General features: G+C 43.3%; 1 long non-coding RNA gene across 3 annotated transcripts in view; it reads left to right on the plus strand.

Moving 5' to 3' along the window:
- Positions 1-254: 254 nt before the first annotated feature.
- The window catches only part of LOC146073883 (uncharacterized), a 62,852-nt gene continuing 50,554 nt past the window's right edge, over positions 255-12,552 (plus strand). For 2 of the 3 annotated variants that reach the window (XR_014473327.1, XR_014473326.1), the window contains exons 1-3: positions 255-523; positions 4,466-4,526; positions 9,592-9,779. This is a non-coding gene — a long non-coding RNA (uncharacterized LOC146073883). Of the gene's footprint in view, positions 524-4,465; positions 4,527-9,591; positions 11,610-12,552 lie in introns of those variants that run through there. The other variant, XR_014473325.1, reaches the window with a different exon arrangement.

Below are 12,552 nucleotides of genomic sequence, written 5' to 3' on the forward strand. Positions count from 1 at the left end.
GCACATTAACTGCGATTAAGATTTTTAATGCAGTTAACGGGGGGGGGCGCTGCGGCGGCAGGGAACGGGGCTGGCGGGCTCCGGGAAATGGACAGAAGACGGGGCTGCGCCGCAGGGGTGCAGAGTCTTCATCCACATGCAGGAGGAGACCCTGTGCCCCTCCAAATATGGCCACCGCTGTGAAGGAGACAGACGCTAGAGGTGCGCCTTCACCTCTAGCGTCTGTAACGGAAGTGCAGACTGCCCAGCGCTACCCGGAAGTGCGGATTCCGGGAGTGCTGTGGCCCTGCAACTCCTGGCAATGAGTAAGTAAACCCCGCCTGGGATGGAGCATGAAACCTCCTTGGCAAAAAGCAAATAACCCCCCACCCCCCCTTCTGGCAACAAGCACGAAACCCCTGAAAAACAAGCATAAACCGCTGGCATCAAGCATGGAACCCACTATGACAACAAGCATGCAATCCACACAAGCATGTAATCCCCCCTGGCAACAAGTATGGATCCCCTGGCTATGAGATTTTAGGTAAGCAACACTTATGTACCTATCAGTGCGATTCATTGCAGTTAATCGCAAAATTAACCGCAATTAAAACTTTTAATCATTGCCCACCACTAATATATATATATATATATATATATATATATATATATATATATATATATAGCAGGTCTGGCACTCCAAACAATAGTAATATACCTGAGTCCGGTGCCCTCACAGTAGAAGAATAAAAGGCTTGAAAACAGTTAATAAAAACTGAAACGTTGCCGAGCAACCTGATCGTTCCAGTCTTATTGTCCGAGTGCCGCACACTCGTCCTGCATATATGTGTGTGTGTGTGTGTGTGTAAATGTATCAAAGCTTGGAGAGAAAAAAAGTGGATAGAGATAAGTACAACCAATCAGCTTCTCACTGTCATTTTTCAAACATAGCCTGTAAACTGACCGGAGCTGATTGGTTGGTGCTTTGGGGCCTATGACCTACAAGTACCAGCCAATCAGCTCCTAATTGCCATGTTACAGGCTGTGCTTGTAGTTAGGGGCTGGTTGGCACTTTGTCTCCAAAGTTTATTATTTATTTTAACATAGTTGATGAGGTTGAAAAAGATGTTAGTCCATCAAGTTCACCCTAGATGATATAATATAATTAAAGGTTATTTACCTGGATATTCTTTTCTGCTAAAAATGTGTGTAATTGGCACATGCACAGTAGCTTCCTTGGCACTTTGCATGTGCTGACTCCCAGCCAGCTCCTATGGGCTTCTTTAGCAGCAGCCCATAGAAGCCAACATTGCAGATGACAGGCACCAGGACCAGCACATGCGCAGTATCATCCTCGGTACAGGCTGATACTGCGCAGTCGTAGCAGCCCAGAGGCATCCCGGAGGGAGCTCCTCCCCTTGGGTGACTGGCAGGTCGGACTACCAATAGAAAGTCACTGCCAGTCACAGAGAAGCCAGTGCAGTCTCAATGACTGCATCTGGCTTCACTTATTCAGAGCAAAGTGGCGGATTTTACCTGTAGGGGATAGAGGCATCCCGGAGGGATGACTACCCTAAATCTAGCTCTCTAAATCTAACTCTCTCTGCACATGTTACATCTGCCCACCTGCAGTGCAGCATGGTTTTGTCCATTTTGAGAACAAATTTGCCCTGTGGTCAGGTCTGAATTAGACCCCAGGGTCAGCATGGATTCAGCACTGACCCAAATAAGCAGCATTTTTCTGCTACCTCTGAGTAATCCTGCGTCTTAGATTCCAGTAATATAACACATAGGGGGTTCTTCCGCTGACACAGGAGACTGACACATATCACTATCAGTACAATAACTATCCGGGCTTGGAATGTCCCCATCCTCTCACAATCTTCCCTATGGAGTCATATTAGGAAAGAACAAGATCGCATTCCGTTCGTCAAGTCAGATTATTTTAAAAGAGTTCACATGTGGGAGAACCCCACAAGCTCTGAGTAATTCCAGGGTGTCTGTGATGCCGGGCTCCGACGCAGGACATGCTGCTCCCATTGTTTTCTAACAGGATTGTGCAATCATTCATAAATGCAAAGTATTCTGTTCTGACTTCTGCCAAAGCCCCGAGCTGCCGATCGCGTCCTGATTGGTTGTGAAAGACGTCAGAAAATTAGAAAATGTTTTGGGTAGCTGATGATTAGCAGTTCCTGGAAGAGGAAAAAGATGGGAAAAATAATACAGGTCTATTATGTAATGCTGCTATGCGTGTGTTGCTGCTAGGCGTGTGTTGCTGCTATGCGTGTGTTGCTGCTAGGCGTGTGTTGCTGCTAGGCGTGTGTTGCTGCTAGGCGTGTGTTGCTGCTAGGCGTGTGTTGCTGCTAGGCGTGTGTTGCTGCTAGGCGTGTGTTGCTGCTAGGCGTGTGTTGCTGCTAGACGGGTGTTGCTGCTAGACGGGTGTTACTGCTAGACGGGTGTTACTGCTAGACGGGTGTTACTGCTAGACATGTGTTACTGCTAGACATGTGTTACTGCTAGACGGGTGTTGCTGGTAGACGGGTGTTACTGCTAGACATGTGTTACTGCTAGACGGGTGTTGCTACTAGGCGTATAATACAGCAATGTGTGTGTTGCTGCTAGGCGTGTGTAATGTTGCTGCTAGACGGGTGTTGCTGCTAGACGGGTGTTGCTGCTAGGCGTGTAATGCTGCTAGGCAGGTAATGCTGCAAGGCTTGTGTTGCTACTAGGTGTATAATACAGCAATGTGTGTGTTGCTGCTAGGCGTGTGTAATGTTGCTGCTAGACGGGTATTGCTGCTAGACGGGTGTTGCTGCTAGGTGGGTGTTGCTGCTAGGCATATGCTGTTGCTAGGCATTTGTTGCTGCTAGGCAGTGAGCTGCAGCGAGAGGTATATGGCTCATATATGGCCCCTCCCCCACACCATCGTAGGGGAGTGGTTATGGTGGGTGTTTGGGAGTCACCTAGACACGGGAGCATCTTTTGTTGCAGCTGCACTGCCACTGGCAGCCATGTTCCAATGGACATTCTGAGCCTCCACAGAGGTGGTGTAATATCCAATGGTGCGAATGACAGTGCTTTTTTATGCACTGCCAATTAGTGGGTGCCCATAGGAATCCCATCGACTACAGCATTCATATAAAGACAGGTTGGAAGTGCCAGCATCTGTCTGTGATGGTTCTGGTTTGGGGATTACTGATAGAGCATCACAATTGGTTTGATGGCAGTAGGCTGAGAAGATCTGACCATTGAAATCTTTCCATTCCGTGGTTGTTCCAGGTTGGCTTTGTGAGTTACCCTTTAGTAAGTAAGGTAGCCTGTTTATAGTTAAACATCTTCCTCAAAGTCAAGGTTCCTTGGAGACCACCTTCACTGTCAAGCCACACCCAAGTATAAGGCCCCAAGAGGACCATGGTGTTTTGGTTTGGGTGGACCTGGAGAGTGGTAGTTTGAGAGGTGCAAGACCGCCATACACTTTGGGCAGTTAGAAGCAAGAAAGGAAAATATAGAAGTTAAGAAATTTATATATAGATAAAAAAAGTAGGTTAGTTATGGAATAGCGTCCAATCAGAATTAGTTCCTGCATGTCTTTTCACACATTTCCCCCTCCCCATAAACCTAAGTGCAGAAGTGGAGTACAGGTTGCGTCTATCACATCCGAAATGATGGGGAACCGATGTATTTTGGGATTTTTCCATATTTTGGAATATTTGCATAGTATAATGAGATCTCTCGGGATGGGAACCAATTCTGAACACACATAATGCATTTATGCTACACATAGACCTTATACATAGATCCCGATGACAATTTTATACTATATTTTTAATCATTTTGTGCCTGAAGCAAAGCTTGTGTATACTGAGCGATCAGAAAGTAAAGATGTCACCGTCTTAGTCACGCTCAATAAATGTTGGATTTTGTAATATTTGGGATTTCGGCCTTTCGGATATGAGAGACTCAACCTGCATTATAGGCGCCTTATGTGCCTCTGCAACTTGACGATTGTCCTTGGCAATTAAATGGTGAAACGATCACAGATTTTAAAATCGAATGACTCAATTTTGAAAAATTACATATTTGCATATTATAAACCAAACAGCGATGTAGTTATAAAAACTGAATACGTAGACTTATATTTAACCGTTTGAGTGCCTCAACTAAGTGAGAGATGTTAAAAATGTCCACTAAAAATGCCAGCCAATCACTTACATTTGTTATATAAATTTAAATAAAAAATGTGTAAAAAAAAGATATATAGGGTAAACATTACAGGTCATTATGATAAAAAGGTAAAAAAAGATTTGCTCGGCAATTTTGACACCTATTTTGACAAATTCACTTGGCACACAAAGGGTCACATTTTCTCTTGTTAAATTTCTACGTATCTCAATTTGTCCCATTTATTTGTAATCTGTTTTGTTTTCAATGCATCTATTGTAAATAATTGGTGATTATTATTATTTTTTTCAAAACAAATTTGTAGAAAATCTGCATTTTCTATGATTCTGGTCGTGTGACGTGGATATCTCCAACGTGTCATTACGGTACAGTATACTACAATAATTGTATATATTTTCATATTAAACATATATTAGGCGATTATTAAACAAGTAATATTCATTAAGACGTAATGTCATTTGCATAAAGTACAAAATTATGAGGCCCATTATCAATGAGTTTTAACTATTTAAAACTTGTTGTGCATGATAAATGGTACTCCAGCTTCTAACTCTCATTTTTTAAGCACATGCCCCCTAGGAGCTGATTGGCTGGAACACCACTTATTATATGCAATGCGTTTTAAATAGCTAAAAAGGATGGTGACTTGCAATATATGCAATATGTTATATACACTCTCCTGATGTAACCCTAGTGATGACATCGGAACACAGCGATTATAAGCAATGCCATTATTATTACAGGAGTTTAGACGTCTACTAACATTACTTCAGTAAATATCACATTAAAAAAAATAATTTTAATATTTAGTAATATACTGCAATGTACTTTCACTTTGAGCTGTGACAGTTTTTACTTTGATTTTGAGCTGTGACAGTTTTTAGCCCACAAAATCTCCGCCCCACCCCCAGTCCCTATCTGCTCCTACCTCCAATCTCTGTCTTCACAGCTCCCTCTCTCCATATCCAGCAAGTATGAAACAGATCAGCGTCCCCGCAAAAATTGCTTTCGCTCTCTGTTATGACATCTTTTAGCACACAAAGGCGTCATTCGGTCTGTTCAGTGGCCTCTAGTGGTCAGTGTCGGTACTAAACCTCATAGAGGTGAGAAGTAGTTAGCCTTTTATATATAAACAGTATATACATTTTAAAAGTGGTGGAATTGCAAGAAACCAAGAGATTTTTTGAAGTTATTTGTTCTTTTATCTACAAGGATTAATATACATTGCTACTAAACAGACATACATTAAGTACTTCTGACAACTATTAAGACACGCTTGTTAGAAGGTTAAGTACTAAGTCTTGCATTCCAGTTTATGTATAAAGTGGGTCTCTGCCACTAGTGTTTATTAGTGACTTAAACCAGATATCCCCTCTTCTCCACAGAGCAATACTAATGACAGCTCCGTGTTCCAAACCCACATCAGCCTATTATTTGTGTATTAAGTAACCCTCGCAACTAACTTTAATTTTCCAACATATTATGTAAACTTTCTGTAACAAATTAAATCATTTTCCTACGCATTGGCGTGCTCAGAAGCGGAGAAAGCATAATAATACATAGAATTGCGCAAATCAAATCAAATGTCAAGTGCCTTATAATTAGGCAATGTGGTAACAATTGCAAAAGGGTTTGGTTTGTAAGAGATCTGTGTAAGAACAAGACCTCTGTTCACGGTTTAGCAATAGCGCTCAGCTTACCGCTGTTCTTTCTTATACAGTTTACGCCTATCTGTGAAATTAAAAGTTGGTAATGGGTGGTCACAGTTCGAAATGTTATCATTTGTAAAAAAATAAAATTTATGCGCCACAGGCGCGCGCAAAAATAGCACCATGGCCCCAATACAAGGGGCTGAAATGGCGTCCTGCAGCTGGAGTGGCAAGCGGCGACTGGGAATGACAGGCGGTGCAGCGTCCAGCAAGGGCGGGTGGCCGGGAAGGTGGGCTTTGATGGACGCATGAGTGATAGTAAGCACACGTTGCAAAAAAAAGTGTATAATGCCCATAGTAGTAGTTGTGACAGTGTACAGCAGTAGGCGCACAGCAAAAAAATTAGGGCGTGGCTTCATGGGGAAGGGGCATGGCCACAGAATAGTACCAATTCCCATTACACTACACCGTAGTGTCCTTTATTCATATTATACCACACAGTAGTGCCACTTATACACATTGCACCAGCTTGAGTTCCTTAGACACACTGCGCCAGGTAAAGCCACTTAGGTACACTGCGCTAGGTGGAGCCCCTTAGGCTCAGTGTGCCAGGATTATACACACCATAATGCCCATTACACATTATACCACACACCGTAATCCCCATTATATATTATGCCTCACACCATAATGCCCATTACATATTATGTCACATACCATAATGTCCATCACATATTATGCCATACAACTTAATGCCCATTATGGAAACGTCACAGATGGATGACAAATGGTCTGGGATGCCTAACTAAGTGCTTAAATTCCTGGCGTGACTTCTACGAAAAATGTTCCAAATTCCAAAAAATATATATTTTTTAAATTACAAAGTTCCAAAAATACCCCCAAAATTTTCAAAATGCTGCAGATATAGAAAAAAAAATGTTACATAGTGTATCAGGACCCTTATCACAATCGGTTTGCAGTACAAATTTGTTCTTAAAATGGGCAAAACCATGTGCACTGCAGGTGGGGCAGATGTAACATGTGCAGAGACAGTTAGATTAAGGTGGGGTGTGTTAAAACTGGAATCTAAATTGCAGTGTAAAAATAATGCAGCCAGTATTTACCCTGCACAGAAACCAAATAACTCACACAAATCTAACTCTCTCTGCACCTGTTACATCTGCCCCCACCTGCAGTGCACATGGTTTTGCCCATTTTGAGAAGAACAAATTTGTACTGCATTCAGATCTGAATAAGGACCCATGTCTCTAGTAGTGCCAGTTACATATCATGTCTCTAGTAGTGCCAGTTACATATCATGTCCCCAGTAGTGCCAGTTACAGATGTCACTTCTGAAAACTAACACTTTAGTAAATGTACTCCCTGATGCCGCCACTGTAGCTGACTTCGTATACACTGACAATACAACAGACGAGAGTGGGCAAAGTACAGTAGTGAGACTTTGTGTGGCAGCTAGCAAGACCAATATACTGATCAACCCTATCAGAAAAACTGATATTTTGGGCTTACTTCGCACTTGCTAAAAAAAAGGGGTCTGTCTGGAATCTTAGCCTCCAGTGTAGGAGAACCTTGTTCTACCACTGATTAAACTTTGCTATCAACCCTTGTTTTATGTAATGTTTAATTTCTGTGTTTCCCGAGGGTGTAAATATCCAGACTGATTGGGCTTGTTGCTTCCTGCAGTTCTGCTATAGAAATCTTTTGTGCTGGGATTTGTTAGATATGACTATTACTGAAATGCATTCTCATTTGGCGTAACATGTATTCTTTGGGGTTTGTTCGAGAGGACTTTTTTTTGTATCAAACCGATTTGTCACGCTGTGTCATATTTAGTCTTTTTCTCTATATTTTAATCTATTTTAGCAATAAATTATATAACATGACAGCCATTGGCAAATTGTCCACTAACAAAATACTCTTTGTAAGTCAGTAATAAATCTACATTACAGAAAGGTGAGCTGAAACCACAGTCCAAACTCAAACAGGTAGAGGCTAGTAGAGATTTAACTGCATTGTAGGCCCTGGGGTAAGTAATACATCGGGGGCTCCTATCGACCCATTCACAATAAAAAAAATCATAACTTAACGTTTCTGTGTTCCTCTTGCTTCCAGTGAATGACTTTCATCACTCTGATTGGTGGATAGCTGCAGACATCCACCAATCAGGAATGTACACAGCCATTCACTGTGGATATCTTGGTTTAGGCAGAGTCTTTGGGCGCTGCTATTGATGTTATGCAACCTCACTATCACAGGATGGGGCTATTCCTTAAACATAGAGCAATTTCTACTTAACTTCAGTTTCTGATGCTGTGATTCTTAGTCCTGTTCAATGTTGTACAGATGTATCCTCATTTGGCGTATGAAAAGAAAAAATTGAGGAAAAAGAGGTAAGGGTGGGTTCTAAACTCCACACAGACATAGGCATTCATCCACACTCACACTACTTATCTAAGAAATAAAGACGCGTACAACTGAATGGGCTTAAAGGGGACGGCTTATTTATTTTGAGCAGGGGCGGCCTATTTGAATCTAACTAAAATTTATGTCCCTGCTCTAACTAAGGTGGCGGGCAAAGAACGGCATGCAAGATAAATAACATTGCTGGAAAATAACAAAGTAATAAAAATAACAAACTCCGGATCTAAGGGTCTCCTGCCCTTAATTGCCAAGGACCGGCCACCTGCCAGCGTCCAAGACAACGGCACAATTTGGAAGCGGACTTTTCAAAAAGGGGCCACTTGCCCTTAAGGTCAGGGGGTTGACCTTCTGCTTCTGCCCCTGACCTCGCAATATCACTAAGGCAGAGCTCACCACTCTGCCCGAGTCAGCAAAAAATTGGGCCACCTGCCCTAAACTACAAATGTCCGCAACAATTTACCCTATCCGAAGTAGATGATCGTTAAGGTCCAGATGTGGGCCCACCTGGATCGGTGATGCCCACATCTCGACATCAACCACCAGCTAAGTGTAAATACAGCTCTAATTTAAGCTGCACGACCCCTGCTGCCATTTCTTCCCCTGGCAGCCATTACGCGCCCAGTGCTCATAGGCACTGCACCCCCCTTTTTTGTTTTTGGGCGCGCTCCGGTCCCCCAACCGTTGCGCCGTGCCCTCATTCTCCTTTCTTTATTTACTGTGGATGCGGGCCCGGAGTGACTCCCGGCGCCCGCATCCCTTCTCACTGCTCCTACGGCGGATGCTTCAGGCCTAGTGCCTGAGCTCCGCCGAGTGCCTGCGTTAGACCCGGCAGGGACAGACGCCGGCTCTGACGCCCTAGTCCCCGCCGCTCGCCCCCGTGTGCCCGCCTGACACTTGCGGCTAGCCGGAGGCATTCCTGAACCTCCGGCAGCACCGCTACTACGCGCCGCCATACCCCTAGTAACAGCCGGAGCGGGCGGTCCCGCCTGCGCTCCGGCAGCCCTCCGACGAGGAGAGGGGGATAGCCCCCGCTCGTCGCCCCTGCAGGGAGGCCTGGCTCTGGCTCTGAAAGACCCTGGAGCTTCGCCTAGCGCGGCATATCTGGCGGGAGCCCCCGCAGCGCGCTTAGGCCTAGCAGACATTTCTACAGGCTTTAAGATAGTTTAAGGGAATATAGAAAAGGAGGATAGATATTGTAGGATATAGATTAAAGGAATGGGATTATAGTTTAGCAGTAAGAGAGAGAGAAATAGGGTGAGGAAGAAGAGCGATAGGGAGAGAAAATTATACAGAAATAACAGATCTCTAACACAGGCTAATAATTGTCTGTACTCAACAGTCCAACGTTTCCTGAAGCAAGAGGCAGAATCTTCTGGAAGCAAGAACATCACCCCATCAATCTCCACCTCTGACCTCAAGCAGCCTATCCTGGACCGTCATTCAAATCAGCCAGCCCGTCAATCAAGATAAGCCGAACCCCCGGGCCCAGATCCAGTGTGTGAGCTAAGGATTCCTGCCAATAGCCAGGTGAGTTTATGCTGTTTTCAGCCAGACAAGCTGGCTTCTACAGTCTTTCAATGTAAATAAATATTTATTTTGTGCCCAGGATATGTTGTGGTTCTTACCCCACTTACACAGTGATGTAGTGAGGGGAAACCTATCTGGGTTTCTTTGATATTTTGTTTTTATGATGCTTTATCTTTCGACGCACCTAACTTACACATAATAAAATTTTAACATTCCTATCTGGGTATCTTTAAATGGCGTACCGGTACTCACGATTATAATCGAAGGGGAAATCACATCAAGGTTTCTTTCCTTTAAAAAAAAATTGGTACTTATGTAGTATCTGGGCGTCCGATTTTGTGATTGTATGCCTTACCTTAAGGCATACAATCAGATGCGATGCGATGTGATTCGATGCGATTTTGCATAGGATTCAATGTTAAGAAGGTCCTGTTCATTTCCCCACTATCCAAGTGGGCATAGAGTTGATTTTATATAGCGTGGCGAGCGCAGCGAGCCACTGAGCCCGAAGTGTGGCGAGCGAACGCATATTTCTTAAAAAGTATTCTGTGTCCCCTCGCGGGGCTCGCTACGCTCGCCACGCTTTGGGCACAGGTTTATATCCAGCTCCATGCCCACTTGGATAGTGGGGAAAGGAAAAGGACCCCTTTTTCCCATTGAATTCTATGTTAAAATGGACTCAGACCATTTTAACATTGAATCCTATGGAAAAATCTTGACCATCGCATCGCATACAATTTGGTCGCATGCGATGCGATGCGATCCGATCCGATTTCTAAATCGGACGCCCAGATACTACATAAGTACCAAATAATTTATTTTGAACATATAAAATTCCTTTTTCTTGACATAAAATATGTTATAGGATAAAAATACATCTCCTTTGCTGTCGGAGGGTCAGTTAGCACTCCCTGAAAATTTTGGTGGGTTCCTAAGCTCAAAAATGCAGACCGGTTCCACAAATTGAGCCTCAAAAAAAAATTGGGGGTATCCCACCTTATTTCCAAGGTTGTATCGCGGTTACAGGTTCTTCCAGCAAATGGAGGGTTAAAAAATAGCAAGTCCTCCTGCCTACGCGTTTCGAGATTACAATCTCTTTATCAAGGCATGGAGGAGTTACTGTCTGACTTGCTATTTCTGGAGTGAGCAATCAAAGATGGACGCTGAGAAAAACAAAATTTTTCCAAACAGGAATTGTATTTTTCCACATTTGTCATTATAAAATTGTATAAGTTTGGTATAGTCATTCATTATTCTACTACGGGCATGTATTTGTTATCACCATGATTTATTATGTTATTGTTTGTCAATATCTTCGATGTCCTCAGATTTATGTCTGCTGTACAAAAATCTGGGCACCTGACATAACTGAAAATTCCTAGTCATTCTGCCGATCGCTGGTTAGGGTAATGACACTCATTTATGGGATATTCATTTCATAGTGACCGTGATTTAAAATAACATGTAGCCAAATGAGGAGGGAACACTACAGCCTGGGGAGCTGGGTGATTAATAGCTTATGGAAAACTGAAGCTATATTTCATCATTATTTTATTTTAAATATAAAAAAAATTCACGTCTAGATAGATTTACATGCAGCTTAATAATTTACCACATATATATATATATATATATATATAAATATATATATATATATATATATATACTGTGTGTGTGTATATATATATATATATATATGGGTCCAATTTGGCGGCACTCACGGCAATAAATTCAAGTAGACAGCAACGTGTATTCCAACGTTTCGAAAAACCTTTAATTTTTCGTCATCAGGGTGCTATATATATATATAGCATTTTAGAGAGAAGTAGGCACTCACCAGTACTGAGATTGTGCAAAAGCAAATAAGTTTTATTTGTCAATTCATCGGGACATCAAGGAAGTCAGACTTCCTTGCTGTCCCGATAAATTGACGAATAAAACTTATTTGCTTTTGCACAATCTCAGTGCTGGTGAGTGCCTACTTCTCTCTAAAATGCTATTACTGGGATGGATAACATACCCTCCAACATGACCCATTCCATTAGGTACAAAATGCTCTGTTCCTGGACTTCCCTGCCAGTGGCAGTTACAGAGGTTGGACTCCGGCACAGTCCAAAATTTAAGAGGGGTGGGGGGTCTGCCAGTGAGTCCAGGACAGTGATGTTTGGGGTGGCAGTAGGTGTGGCTCCCCTATTTGAATATTGGACAGTGGTGCAGCCCCACCTCTGCAACTGTCACTGGCAGGGAAGTCCAGGAACAGAGCATTTTGTACCTAATGGAAAGAGTCATGTTGGAGAGTATGGGATACCACCCTGTGTCTTCTTTAATGGACTGAGTGCGGTTCCTTCTCCAATGTATATATATATATATATATATATCGGACTCGGGTTGCTGGGCAGTGTGAATAGGTAACCCAGGTCCTGTTCACTTCTATGGAGGAAACAGCAGTGTCACCTGAGAGCTGCCTCCTACCGCGCCCCCGTTGGATGTTTTCCCGCCGGCTCTGCCCCACCCAACAGATGATGTCAGTGACCCAGCAATAAGCCGGGTCTCTGTGTGCAGCTAAATATAGTAAATGGCATTTGCAGTGTGAAAGGCAGTGCCGGATTTCCCACTGGGCATGTGAGGCACTTGCCTGGGGGCGGCACAGCAGCTTCCTTCCCTGCAAGATGCTGGGAGAACGCAGCTGGAACGGGTCAGTGTTTGGGATCTAAAGGCAGTGTGGGGTTCCAATTCTCACTAAAGGAGAGGGAGGCTTATTACATTCTATACT

The sequence above is a fragment of the Crinia signifera genome, chromosome 4 (assembly GCF_055691185.1).
Source record: "Crinia signifera chromosome 4, ASM5569118v1, whole genome shotgun sequence".
NCBI lineage: Eukaryota > Metazoa > Chordata > Amphibia > Anura > Myobatrachidae > Crinia > Crinia signifera.